The following is a 12,892-nucleotide window of genomic DNA, read 5'->3' as shown; positions in this document are numbered from 1 at the left end:
CTTGCATGGCAAGCAAGAATTCTACCACTGAACTACCAATTTCTGGTAATCACATTAGCTAATTGGTCAAATTTCTTTGAAATTTCAAAGATGATCTTCCTAAAGCTATATGAAACAATGGAGCAGGCACTGACAAACTTTTTGAAGAAGATTTTGAACATTTAAAATTTGTAGAAGTAACAGGTGATCAATGTACTATGGGTGAACACAGTGCATTGGCTGGGATTTAGACCCTGGCCTCTCGCATGGCATGTAGGTTCCACCATTGAAATACCAATGCCTGTCAATATATAATGAGAACTGGTAAAAATTCCTTAACTATTTAAAAGATGAGGTTCTTACATATATTTGAAATAATGAAGCAGGCTGTGACAAACTTTTCACAAATGGACTTCATGATTTCACATCTGCTGAAGTTACATATGATCAAAACCAAACAGGATATACAGTGCACTGGCTGGGAATCGGACCCAGGCCTCTTGCATGGCAAGCAAGAATTCTACCACTGAACCACCAATGCCTGGTAGTCACAGTAGCTAATTGGTCAAACATCTTTAAAATTTCAAAGATGATGTTCCTGAAGCTATATGAAACAATGCAGTAGGCACTGACAAACTTTTTGAAGAAGATTTTGAACATTTAAAATTTGTAGAAGTAACAGGTGATCAATGTACTATGGGTTAATACAGTGCATTGGCTGGGATTTAGACCCTGGCCTCTCGCATGGCATGTAGGTTCCACCACCGAAATACCAATGCCTGTCAATTGATAATTAGAACTGGTAAAAATTCCTTAACTATTTAAAAGATGAGGTTCTTACATATATTTGAAATAATGAAGCAGGCTGTGACAAACTTTTCACAGTTGGATTTCATGATTTCACATCTGCAGAATATACATATGATCAAAACTAATGGGCATACACAGTGCACTGGCTAGGAATCGGACCCAGGCCTCTAGCATGGCAAGCAAGAATTCTACCACTGAACTACCAATGCCTGGTAATCACATTAGCTAATTGGTCAAATTTCTTGGAAATTTCAAAGATGATCTTCCTAAAGCTATATGAAACAATGGAGCAGGCACTGACAAACTTTTTGAAGAAGATTTTGAACATTTAAAATTTGTAGAAGTAACAGGTGATCAATGTACTATGGGTGAACACAGTGCATTGGCTGGGATTTAGACCCTGGCCTCTCGCATGGCATGTAGGTTCCACCACCGAAATACCAATGCCTGTCAATTGATAATGAGAACTGGTAAAAATTCCTTAACTATTTAAAAGATGAGGTTCTTACATATATTTGAAATAATGAAGCAGGCTGTGACAAACTTTTCACAGTTGGATTTCATGATTTCACATCTGCAGAATCTACATATGTTCAAAACTAATGGGCGCACACAGTGCACTGGCTGGGAATCGGACCCAGGCCTCTTGCATGGCAAGCAAGAATTCTACCACTGAACTACCAATGCCTGGTAATCACATTAGCTAATTGGTCAAATTTTTTGGAAATTTCAAAGATGATCTTCCTAAAGCTATATGAAACAATGGAGCAGGCACTGACAAACTTTTTGAAGAAGATTTTGAACATTTAAAATTTGTAGAAGTAACAGGTGATCAATGTACTATGGGTGAACACAGTGCATTAGCTCGGAATTAGACCCTGGCCTCTCGCATGGCAAGCAGGTTCCACCATTGAAATACCAATGCCTGTCAATTTATAATGAGAACTGGTAAAAATTCCTTAACTATTTAAAAGATGAGGTTCTTACATATATTTGAAATAATGAAGCAGGCTGTGACAAACTTTTCACAGTTGGACTTCATGATTTCACATCTGCAGAAGTTACGTATTATCAAATCCAAACAGGTTATACAGTGCACTGGCTGAGAATCGGACCGAGGCCTCTTGCACGGCAAGCAAGAATTCTACCACTGAACCACCAATGCCTGGTAGTCACATTAGCTAATTGGTCAAACTTCTTTGAAATTTCAAAGATGACCTTCCTGAAGCTATATGAAACAATGGAGCAGGCACTGATAAACTTTTTGAAGAAGATTTTGAACATTTAAAATTTGTAGAAGTAACAGGTGATCAACATACTATGCGTGAACACAGTGCATTGGCTGGGAATTAGACCCTGGCCTCTCGCATGGCATGTAGGTTCCACCACCGAAATACCAATATCTGTTAAATTATAATGAGAACTGGTAAAAATTCCTTAACTATTTAAAAGATGAGGTTCTTACATATATTTGAAATAACGAAGCAGGCTGTGACAAATTTTTCACAGTTGGACTTCATGATTACACATCTGCAGAAGTAACATATGATCAAAACTAATGGGCATATAAAGTGCACTGGCTGGGAATCGGACCAAGGCCTATGCATGGCAAGCAAGAATTTAACCACTGAACCACCAATGCCTGATAGTCACATTAGCTAATTGGTCAAACTTCTTTGAAATTTCAAAGATGATCTTCCTAAAGCTATATGAAACAATGCAGTAGGCACTGACAAACTTTTTGAAGAAGATTTTGAACATTTAAAATTTGTAGAAGTAACAGGTGATCAATGTACTATGGGTTAATACAGTGCATTGGCTGGGATTTAGACCCTGGCCTCTCGCATGGCATGTAGGTTCCACCACCGAAATACCAATGCCTGTCAATTGATAATGAGAACTGGTAAAAATTCCTTAACTATTTAAAAGATGAGGTTCTTACATATATTTGAAATAATGAAGCAGGCTGTGACAAACTTTTCACAGTTGGATTTCATGATTTCACATCTGCAGAATCTACATATGATCAAAACTAATGGGCACATACAGTGCACTGGCTGGAAATCGGACCCAGGCCTCTTGCATGGCAAGCAAGAATTCTACCACTGAACCACCAATGCCTGGTAGTCATACTAGCTAATTCGTCAAACTTCTTTGAAATTTCAAAGATGATCTTCCTAAAGCTATATGAAACAATGCAGTAGGCACTGACAAACTTTTTGAAGAAGATTTTGAACATTTAAAATTTGTAGAAGTAACAGGTGATCAATGTACTATGGGTTAACACAGTGCATTGGCTGGGATTAAGACCCTGGCCTCTCGCATAGCATGTAGGTTCCACCACCGAAATACCAATGCCTGTCAATTTATAATGAGAACTGGTAAAAATTCCTTAACTATTTAAAAGATGAGGTTCTTACATATATTTGAAATAATGAAGCAGGCTATGACAAACTTTTCACAGTTGGACTTCATGATTTCACATCTGCAGAAGTTACATATGATCAAAACCAAACAGGATATACAGTGCACTGGCTGGGAATCGGACCCAGGCCTCTTGCATGGCAAGCAAGAATTCTACCACTGAACCACCAATGCCTGGTAGTCACAGTAGCTAATTGGTCAAACTTCTTTGAAATTTCTAAGATGATCTTCCTGAAGCTATATGAAACAATGCAGTAGGCACTGACAAACTTTTTGAAGAAGATTTTGAACATTTAAAATTTGTAGAAGTAACAGGTGATCAATGTACTATGGGTTAATACAGTGCATTGGCTGGGATTTAGACCCTGGCCTCTCGCATGGCATGTAGGTTCCACCACCGAAATACCAATGCCTGTCAATTGATAATGAGAACTGGTAAAAATTCCTTAACTATTTAAAAGATGAGGTTCTTACATATATTTGAAATAATGAAGCAGGCTGTGACAAACTTTTCACAGTTGAATTTCATGATTTCACATCTGCAGAATCTACATATGATCAAAACTAATGGGCATATACAGTGCACTGGCTGGGAATCGAACCCAGGCCTCTTGCATGGCAAGCAAGAATTCTACCACTGAACTACCAATGCCTGGTAATTCCATTAGCTAATTGGTCAAATTTCTTGGAAATTTCAAAGATGATCTTCCTAAAGCTATATGAAACAAGCAAGAATTCTACCACTGAACCACCAATGCCTGGTAGTCACATTGGCTAATTTGTCAAACTTCTTTGAAATTTCAAAGATGATCTTCCTAAAGCTATATGAAACAATGCAGTAGGCACTGACAAACTTTTTGAAGAAGATTTTGAACACTTAAAATTTGTAGAAGTAACAGGTGATCAATGTACTATGGGTGAACACAGAGCATTGGCTGGGATTTGGACCCTGGCCTCTCGCATGGCAAGCAGGTTCCACCACCGAAATACCAATGCCTGTCAATTTATAATGAGAGCTGGTAAAAATTCCTTAACTATTTAAAAGATGAGGTTCTTACATATATTTGAAATAACGAAGCAGGCTGTGACAAATTTTTCACAGTTGGACTTCATGATTACACATCTGCAGAAGTAACATATGATCAAAACTAATGGGCATATAGTGCACTGGCTGGGAATCGAACCCAGGCCTCTTGCATGGCAAGCAAGAATTCTACCACTGAACCACCAATGCCTGGTGGTCACACTAGCTAATTCGTCAAACTTCTTTGAAATTTCAAAGATGATCTTCCTAAAGCTATATGAAACAATGCAGTAGGCACTGACAAAAGCTAATTGGTCAAACTTCTTTGAAATTTCAAAGATGATCTTCCTGAAGCTATATGAAACAATGCAGTAGGCACTGACAAACTTTTTGAAGAAGATTTTGAACATTTAAAATTTGTAGAAGTAACAGGTGATCAATGTACTATGGGTTAATACAGTGCATTGGCTGGGATTTAGACCCTGGCCTCTCGCATGGCATGTAGGTTCCACCACCGAAATACCAATGCCTGTCAATTGATAATGAGAACTGGTAAAAATTCCTTAACTATTTAAAAGATGAGGTTCTTACATATATTTGAAATAATGAAGCAGGCTGTGACAAACTTTTCACAGTTGAATTTCATGATTTCACATCTGCAGAATCTACATATGATCAAAACTAATGGGCATATACAGTGCACTGGCTGGGAATCGGACCCAGGCCTCTTGCATGGCAAGCAAGAATTCTACCACTGAACTACCAATGCCTGGTAATTCCATTAGCTAATTGGTCAAATTTCTTGGAAATTTCAAAGATGATCTTCCTAAAGCTATATGAAACAAGCAAGAATTCTACCACTGAACCACCAATGCCTGGTAGTCACATTGGCTAATTTGTCAAACTTCTTTGAAATTTCAAAGATGATCTTCCTAAAGCTATATGAAACAATGCAGTAGGCACTGACAAACTTTTTGAAGAAGATTTTGAACACTTAAAATTTGTAGAAGTAACAGGTGATCAATGTACTATGGGTGAACACAGAGCATTGGCTGGGATTTGGACCCTGGCCTCTCGCATGGCAAGCAGGTTCCACCACCGAAATACCAATGCCTGTCAATTTATAATGAGAGCTGGTAAAAATTCCTTAACTATTTAAAAGATGAGGTTCTTACATATATTTGAAATAACGAAGCAGGCTGTGACAAATTTTTCACAGTTGGACTTCATGATTACACATCTGCAGAAGTAACATATGATCAAAACTAATGGGCATATAGTGCACTGGCTGGGAATCGAACCCAGGCCTCTTGCATGGCAAGCAAGAATTCTACCACTGAACCACCAATGCCTGGTGGTCACACTAGCTAATTCGTCAAACTTCTTTGAAATTTCAAAGATGATCTTCCTAAAGCTATATGAAACAATGCAGTAGGCACTGACAAAAGCTAATTGGTCAAACTTCTTTGAAATTTCAAAGATGATCTTCCTGAAGCTATATGAAACAATGCAGTAGGCACTGACAAACTTTTTGAAGAAGATTTTGAACATTTAAAATTTGTAGAAGTAACAGGTGATCAATGTACTATGGGTTAATACAGTGCATTGGCTGGGATTTAGACCCTGGCCTCTCGCATGGCATGTAGGTTCCACCACCGAAATACCAATGCCTGTCAATTGATAATGAGAACTGGTAAAAATTCCTTAACTATTTAAAAGATGAGGTTCTTACATATATTTGAAATAATGAAGCAGGCTGTGACAAACTTTTCACAGTTGAATTTCATGATTTCACATCTGCAGAATCTACATATGATCAAAACTAATGGGCATATACAGTGCACTGGCTGGGAATCGGACCCAGGCCTCTTGCATGGCAAGCAAGAATTCTACCACTGAACTACCAATGCCTGGTAAGTCCATTAGCTCATTGGTCAAATTTCTTGGAAATTTCAAAGATGATCTTCCTAAAGCTATATGAAACAAGCAAGAATTCTACCACTGAACCACCAATGCCTGGTAGTCACATTGGCTAATTTGTCAAACTTCTTTGAAATTTCAAAGATGATCTTCCTAAAGCTATATGAAACAATGCAGTAGGCACTGACAAACTTTTTGAAGAAGATTTTGAACATTTAAAATTTGTAGAAGTAACAGGTGATCAATGTACTATGGGTTAACACAGTGCATTGGCTGGGATTTAGACCCTGGCCTCTCGCATGGCATGTAGGTTCCACCACCGAAATACCAATGCCTGTCAATTGATAATGAGAACTGGTAAAAATTCCTTAACTATTTAAAAGATGAGGTTCTTACATATATTTGAAATAATGAAGCAGGCTGTGACAAACTTTTCACAGTTGGATTTCATGATTTCACATCTGCAGAATCTACATATGATCAAAACTAATGGGCGCATACAGTGCACTGGCTGGGAAACGAACCCAGGCCTCTTGCATGGCAAGCAAGAATTCTACCACTGAACCACCAATGCCTGGTAGTCACATTGGCTAATTTGTCAAACTTCTTTGAAATTTCAAAGATGATCTTCCTAAAGCTATATGAAACAATGCAGTAGGCACTGACAAACTTTTTGAAGAAGATTTTGAACATTTAAAATTTGTAGAAGTAACAGGTGATCAATGTACTATGGGTTAACACAGTGCATTGGCTGGGATTTAGACCCTGGCCTCTCGCATGGCATGTAGGTTCCACCACCGAAATACCAATGCCTGTCAATTGATAATGAGAACTGGTAAAAATTCCTTAACTATTTAAAAGATGAGGTTCTTACATATATTTGAAATAATGAAGCAGGCTGTGACAAACTTTTCACAGTTGGATTTCATGATTTCACATCTGCAGAATCTACATATGATCAAAACTAATGGGCATATACAGTGCACTGGCTGGGAATCGGACCCAGGCCTCTTGCATGGCAAGCAAGAATTCTACCACTGAACTACCAATGCCTGGTAAGTCCATTAGCTCATTGGTCAAATTTCTTGGAAATTTCAAAGATGATCTTCCTAAAGCTATATGAAACAAGCAAGAATTCTACCACTGAACCACCAATGCCTGGTAGTCACATTGGCTAATTTGTCAAACTTCTTTGAAATTTCAAAGATGATCTTCCTAAAGCTATATGAAACAATGCAGTAGGCACTGACAAACTTTTTGAAGAAGATTTTGAACATTTAAAATTTGTAGAAGTAACAGGTGATCAATGTACTATGGGTTAACACAGTGCATTGGCTGGGATTTAGACCCTGGCCTCTCGCATGGCATGTAGGTTCCACCACCGAAATACCAATGCCTGTCAATTGATAATGAGAACTGGTAAAAATTCCTTAACTATTTAAAAGATGAGGTTCTTACATATATTTGAAATAATGAAGCAGGCTGTGACAAACTTTTCACAGTTGGATTTCATGATTTCACATCTGCAGAATCTACATATGATCAAAACTAATGGGCGCATACAGTGCACTGGCTGGGAATCGGGCCCAGGCCTCTTGCATGGCAAGCAAGAATTCTACCACTGAACTACCAATGCCTGGTAATCACAATAGCTAATTGGTCAAATTTCTTGGAAATTTCAAAGATGATCTTCCTAAAGCTATATGAAACAATGGAGCAGGCACTGACAAACTTTTTGAAGAAGATTTTGAACATTTAAAATTTGTAGAAGTAACAGGTGATCAATGTACTATGGGTGAACACAGTGCATTAGCTGGGAATTAGACCCTGGCTTCTCGCATGGCAAGCAGGTTCCACCATTGAAATACCAATGCCTGTCAATTTATAATGAGAACTGGTTAAAATTCCTTAACTATTTAAAAGATGAGGTTCTTACATATATTTGAAATAATAAAGCAGGCTGTGACAAACTTTTCACAGTTGGACTTCATGATTTCACATCTGCAGAAGTTACATATGATCAAAACCAAACAGGATATACAGTGCACGGGCTGGGAATCGGACCCAGGCCTATTGCATGGCAAGCAAGAATTCTACCACTGAACTACCAATGCCTGGTAATCACATTAGCTAATTGGTCAAATTTCTTGGAAATTTCAAAGATGATCTTCCTAAAGCTATATGAAACAATGGAGCAGGCACTGACAAACTTTTTGAAGAAGATTTTGAACATTTAAAATTTGTAGAAGTAACAGGTGATCAATGTACTATGGGTGAACACAGTGCATTGGCTGGGATTCGGACCCTGGCCTCTCGCATGGCAAGCAGGTTCCACCACCGAAATACCAATGCCTGTCAATTTATAATGAGATCTGGTAAAAATTCCTTAACTATTTAAAAGATGAGGTTCTTACATATATTTGAAATAACGAAGCAGGCTGTGACAAATTTTTCACAGTTGGACTTCATGATTTCACATCTGCAGAAGTTACATATGATCAAAACCAAACAGGATATACAGTGCACTGGCTGGGAATCGAACCCAGGCCTCTTGCATGGCAAGCAAGAATTCTACCACTGAACCACCAATGCCTGGTAGTCACACTAGCTAATTCGTCAAATTTCTTTGAAATTTCAAAGATGATCTTCCTAAAGCTATATGAAACAATGCAGTAGGCACTGACAAACTTTTTGAAGAAGATTTTGAACATTTAAAATTTGTAGAAGTAACAGGTGATCAATGTACTATGGGTTAACACAGTGCATTGGCTGGGATTTAGACCCTGGCCTCTCGCATGGCATGTAGGTTCCACCACCGAAATACCAATGCCTGTCAATTGATAATGAGAACTGGTAAAAAATTCCTTAACTATTTAAAAGATGAGGTTCTTACATATATTTGAAATAATGAAGCAGGCTGTGACAAACTTTTCACAGTTGGATTTCATGATTTCACATCTGCAGAATCTACATATGATCAAAACTAATGGGCACATACAGTGCACTGGCTGGGAATCGGGCCCAGGCCTCTTGCATGGCAAGCAAGAATTCTACCACTGAACTACCAATTTCTGGTAATCACATTAGCTAATTGGTCAAATTTCTTTGAAATTTCAAAGATGATCTTCCTAAAGCTATATGAAACAATGGAGCAGGCACTGACAAACTTTTTGAAGAAGATTTTGAACATTTAAAATTTGTAGAAGTAACAGGTGATCAATGTACTATGGGTGAACACAGTGCATTGGCTGGGATTTAGACCCTGGCCTCTCGCATGGCATGTAGGTTCCACCATTGAAATACCAATGCCTGTCAATATATAATGAGAACTGGTAAAAATTCCTTAACTATTTAAAAGATGAGGTTCTTACATATATTTGAAATAATGAAGCAGGCTGTGACAAACTTTTCACAAATGGACTTCATGATTTCACATCTGCTGAAGTTACATATGATCAAAACCAAACAGGATATACAGTGCACTGGCTGGGAATCGGACCCAGGCCTCTTGCATGGCAAGCAAGAATTCTACCACTGAACCACCAATGCCTGGTAGTCGCAGTAGCTAATTGGTCAAACATCTTTAAAATTTCAAAGATGATGTTCCTGAAGCTATATGAAACAATGCAGTAGGCACTGACAAACTTTTTGAAGAAGATTTTGAACATTTAAAATTTGTAGAAGTAACAGGTGATCAATGTACTATGGGTTAATACAGTGCATTGGCTGGGATTTAGACCCTGGCCTCTCGCATGGCATGTAGGTTCCACCACCGAAATACCAATGCCTGTCAATTGATAATTAGAACTGGTAAAAATTCCTTAACTATTTAAAAGATGAGGTTCTTACATATATTTGAAATAATGAAGCAGGCTGTGACAAACTTTTCACAGTTGGATTTCATGATTTCACATCTGCAGAATATACATATGATCAAAACTAATGGGCATACACAGTGCACTGGCTGGGAATCGGACCCAGGCCTCTAGCATGGCAAGCAAGAATTCTACCACTGAACTACCAATGCCTGGTAATCACATTAGCTAATTGGTCAAATTTCTTGGAAATTTCAAAGATGATCTTCCTAAAGCTATATGAAACAATGGAGCAGGCACTGACAAACTTTTTGAAGAAGATTTTGAACATTTAAAATTTGTAGAAGTAACAGGTGATCAATGTACTATGGGTGAACACAGTGCATTGGCTGGGATTTAGACCCTGGCCTCTCGCATGGCATGTAGGTTCCACCACCGAAATACCAATGCCTGTCAATTGATAATGAGAACTGGTAAAAATTCCTTAACTATTTAAAAGATGAGGTTCTTACATATATTTGAAATAATGAAGCAGGCTGTGACAAACTTTTCACAGTTGGATTTCATGATTTCACATCTGCAGAATCTACATATGTTCAAAACTAATGGGCGCACACAGTGCACTGGCTGGGAATCGGACCCAGGCCTCTTGCATGGCAAGCAAGAATTCTACCACTGAACTACCAATGCCTGGTAATCACATTAGCTAATTGGTCAAATTTTTTGGAAATTTCAAAGATGATCTTCCTAAAGCTATATGAAACAATGGAGCAGGCACTGACAAACTTTTTGAAGAAGATTTTGAACATTTAAAATTTGTAGAAGTAACAGGTGATCAATGTACTATGGGTGAACACAGTGCATTAGCTCGGAATTAGACCCTGGCCTCTCGCATGGCAAGCAGGTTCCACCATTGAAATACCAATGCCTGTCAATTTATAATGAGAACTGGTAAAAATTCCTTAACTATTTAAAAGATGAGGTTCTTACATATATTTGAAATAATGAAGCAGGCTGTGACAAACTTTTCACAGTTGGACTTCATGATTTCACATCTGCAGAAGTTACGTATTATCAAATCCAAACAGGTTATACAGTGCACTGGCTGAGAATCGGACCGAGGCCTCTTGCATGGCAAGCAAGAATTCTACCACTGAACCACCAATGCCTGGTAGTCACATTAGCTAATTGGTCAAACTTCTTTGAAATTTCAAAGATGACCTTCCTGAAGCTATATGAAACAATGGAGCAGGCACTGATAAACTTTTTGAAGAAGATTTTGAACATTTAAAATTTGTAGAAGTAACAGGTGATCAACATACTATGCGTGAACACAGTGCATTGGCTGGGAATTAGACCCTGGCCTCTCGCATGGCATGTAGGTTCCACCACCGAAATACCAATATCTGTTAAATTATAATGAGAACTGGTAAAAATTCCTTAACTATTTAAAAGATGAGGTTCTTACATATATTTGAAATAACGAAGCAGGCTGTGACAAATTTTTCACAGTTGGACTTCATGATTACACATCTGCAGAAGTAACATATGATCAAAACTAATGGGCATATAAAGTGCACTGGCTGGGAATCGGACCAAGGCCTATGCATGGCAAGCAAGAATTTAACCACTGAACCACCAATGCCTGGTAGTCACATTAGCTAATTGGTCAAACTTCTTTGAAATTTCAAAGATGATCTTCCTAAAGCTATATGAAACAATGCAGTAGGCACTGACAAACTTTTTGAAGAAGATTTTGAACATTTAAAATTTGTAGAAGTAACAGGTGATCAATGTACTATGGGTTAATACAGTGCATTGGCTGGGATTTAGACCCTGGCCTCTCGCATGGCATGTAGGTTCCACCACCGAAATACCAATGCCTGTCAATTGATAATGAGAACTGGTAAAAATTCCTTAACTATTTAAAAGATGAGGTTCTTACATATATTTGAAATAATGAAGCAGGCTGTGACAAACTTTTCACAGTTGGATTTCATGATTTCACATCTGCAGAATCTACATATGATCAAAACTAATGGGCACATACAGTGCACTGGCTGGAAATCGGACCCAGGCCTCTTGCATGGCAAGCAAGAATTCTACCACTGAACCACCAATGCCTGGTAGTCATACTAGCTAATTCGTCAAACTTCTTTGAAATTTCAAAGATGATCTTCCTAAAGCTATATGAAACAATGCAGTAGGCACTGACAAACTTTTTGAAGAAGATTTTGAACATTTAAAATTTGTAGAAGTAACAGGTGATCAATGTACTATGGGTTAACACAGTGCATTGGCTGGGATTAAGACCCTGGCCTCTCGCATAGCATGTAGGTTCCACCACCGAAATACCAATGCCTGTCAATTTATAATGAGAACTGGTAAAAATTCCTTAACTATTTAAAAGATGAGGTTCTTACATATATTTGAAATAATGAAGCAGGCTATGACAAACTTTTCACAGTTGGACTTCATGATTTCACATCTGCAGAAGTTACATATGATCAAAACCAAACAGGATATACAGTGCACTGGCTGGGAATCGGACCCAGGCCTCTTGCATGGCAAGCAAGAATTCTACCACTGAACCACCAATGCCTGGTAGTCACAGTAGCTAATTGGTCAAACTTCTTTGAAATTTCTAAGATGATCTTCCTGAAGCTATATGAAACAATGCAGTAGGCACTGACAAACTTTTTGAAGAAGATTTTGAACATTTAAAATTTGTAGAAGTAACAGGTGATCAATGTACTATGGGTTAATACAGTGCATTGGCTGGGATTTAGACCCTGGCCTCTCGCATGGCATGTAGGTTCCACCACCGAAATACCAATGCCTGTCAATTGATAATGAGAACTGGTAAAAATTCCTTAACTATTTAAAAGATGAGGTTCTTACATATATTTGAAATAATGAA

At 38.1% G+C, this 12,892-nt stretch overlaps 14 non-coding genes across 14 annotated transcripts; all 14 read right to left on the bottom strand.

The window, feature by feature from the left end:
• Nucleotides 1-449: 449 nt before the first annotated feature.
• On the bottom strand, nucleotides 450-520 carry trnag-gcc (transfer RNA glycine (anticodon GCC)). Its single transcript has one exon. It is a non-coding gene; the product is annotated as a tRNA-Gly (tRNA).
• An 885-nt stretch (nucleotides 521-1,405) lies between these two features.
• Nucleotides 1,406-1,476, bottom strand: trnag-gcc (transfer RNA glycine (anticodon GCC)). Its single transcript has one exon. It is a non-coding gene; the product is annotated as a tRNA-Gly (tRNA).
• A 1,840-nt stretch (nucleotides 1,477-3,316) lies between these two features.
• Nucleotides 3,317-3,387, bottom strand: trnag-gcc (transfer RNA glycine (anticodon GCC)). Its single transcript has one exon. It is a non-coding gene; the product is annotated as a tRNA-Gly (tRNA).
• Nucleotides 3,388-3,794: 407 nt separating this feature from the next.
• trnag-gcc (transfer RNA glycine (anticodon GCC)) lies at nucleotides 3,795-3,865 on the bottom strand. The gene has a single exon. It is a non-coding gene; the product is annotated as a tRNA-Gly (tRNA).
• Nucleotides 3,866-4,376: 511 nt separating this feature from the next.
• trnag-gcc (transfer RNA glycine (anticodon GCC)) lies at nucleotides 4,377-4,447 on the bottom strand. The gene has a single exon. It is a non-coding gene; the product is annotated as a tRNA-Gly (tRNA).
• Nucleotides 4,448-4,935: 488 nt separating this feature from the next.
• Nucleotides 4,936-5,006, bottom strand: trnag-gcc (transfer RNA glycine (anticodon GCC)). The gene has a single exon. It is a non-coding gene; the product is annotated as a tRNA-Gly (tRNA).
• A 511-nt stretch (nucleotides 5,007-5,517) lies between these two features.
• Nucleotides 5,518-5,588, bottom strand: trnag-gcc (transfer RNA glycine (anticodon GCC)). Its single transcript has one exon. It is a non-coding gene; the product is annotated as a tRNA-Gly (tRNA).
• A 488-nt stretch (nucleotides 5,589-6,076) lies between these two features.
• trnag-gcc (transfer RNA glycine (anticodon GCC)) lies at nucleotides 6,077-6,147 on the bottom strand. Its single transcript has one exon. It is a non-coding gene; the product is annotated as a tRNA-Gly (tRNA).
• A 513-nt stretch (nucleotides 6,148-6,660) lies between these two features.
• trnag-gcc (transfer RNA glycine (anticodon GCC)) lies at nucleotides 6,661-6,731 on the bottom strand. Its single transcript has one exon. It is a non-coding gene; the product is annotated as a tRNA-Gly (tRNA).
• Nucleotides 6,732-7,138: 407 nt separating this feature from the next.
• Nucleotides 7,139-7,209, bottom strand: trnag-gcc (transfer RNA glycine (anticodon GCC)). Its single transcript has one exon. It is a non-coding gene; the product is annotated as a tRNA-Gly (tRNA).
• Nucleotides 7,210-8,678: 1,469 nt separating this feature from the next.
• Nucleotides 8,679-8,749, bottom strand: trnag-gcc (transfer RNA glycine (anticodon GCC)). Its single transcript has one exon. It is a non-coding gene; the product is annotated as a tRNA-Gly (tRNA).
• Nucleotides 8,750-9,635: 886 nt separating this feature from the next.
• Nucleotides 9,636-9,706, bottom strand: trnag-gcc (transfer RNA glycine (anticodon GCC)). Its single transcript has one exon. It is a non-coding gene; the product is annotated as a tRNA-Gly (tRNA).
• Nucleotides 9,707-10,591: 885 nt separating this feature from the next.
• Nucleotides 10,592-10,662, bottom strand: trnag-gcc (transfer RNA glycine (anticodon GCC)). The gene has a single exon. It is a non-coding gene; the product is annotated as a tRNA-Gly (tRNA).
• A 1,840-nt stretch (nucleotides 10,663-12,502) lies between these two features.
• Nucleotides 12,503-12,573, bottom strand: trnag-gcc (transfer RNA glycine (anticodon GCC)). The gene has a single exon. It is a non-coding gene; the product is annotated as a tRNA-Gly (tRNA).
• Between the last annotated feature and the right edge of the window lie 319 nt (nucleotides 12,574-12,892).

This window comes from Stigmatopora nigra, chromosome 5 (assembly GCF_051989575.1).
Source record: "Stigmatopora nigra isolate UIUO_SnigA chromosome 5, RoL_Snig_1.1, whole genome shotgun sequence".
Lineage (NCBI taxonomy): Eukaryota > Metazoa > Chordata > Actinopteri > Syngnathiformes > Syngnathidae > Stigmatopora > Stigmatopora nigra.
This window is presented reverse-complemented; position numbering and strand designations above follow the sequence as displayed.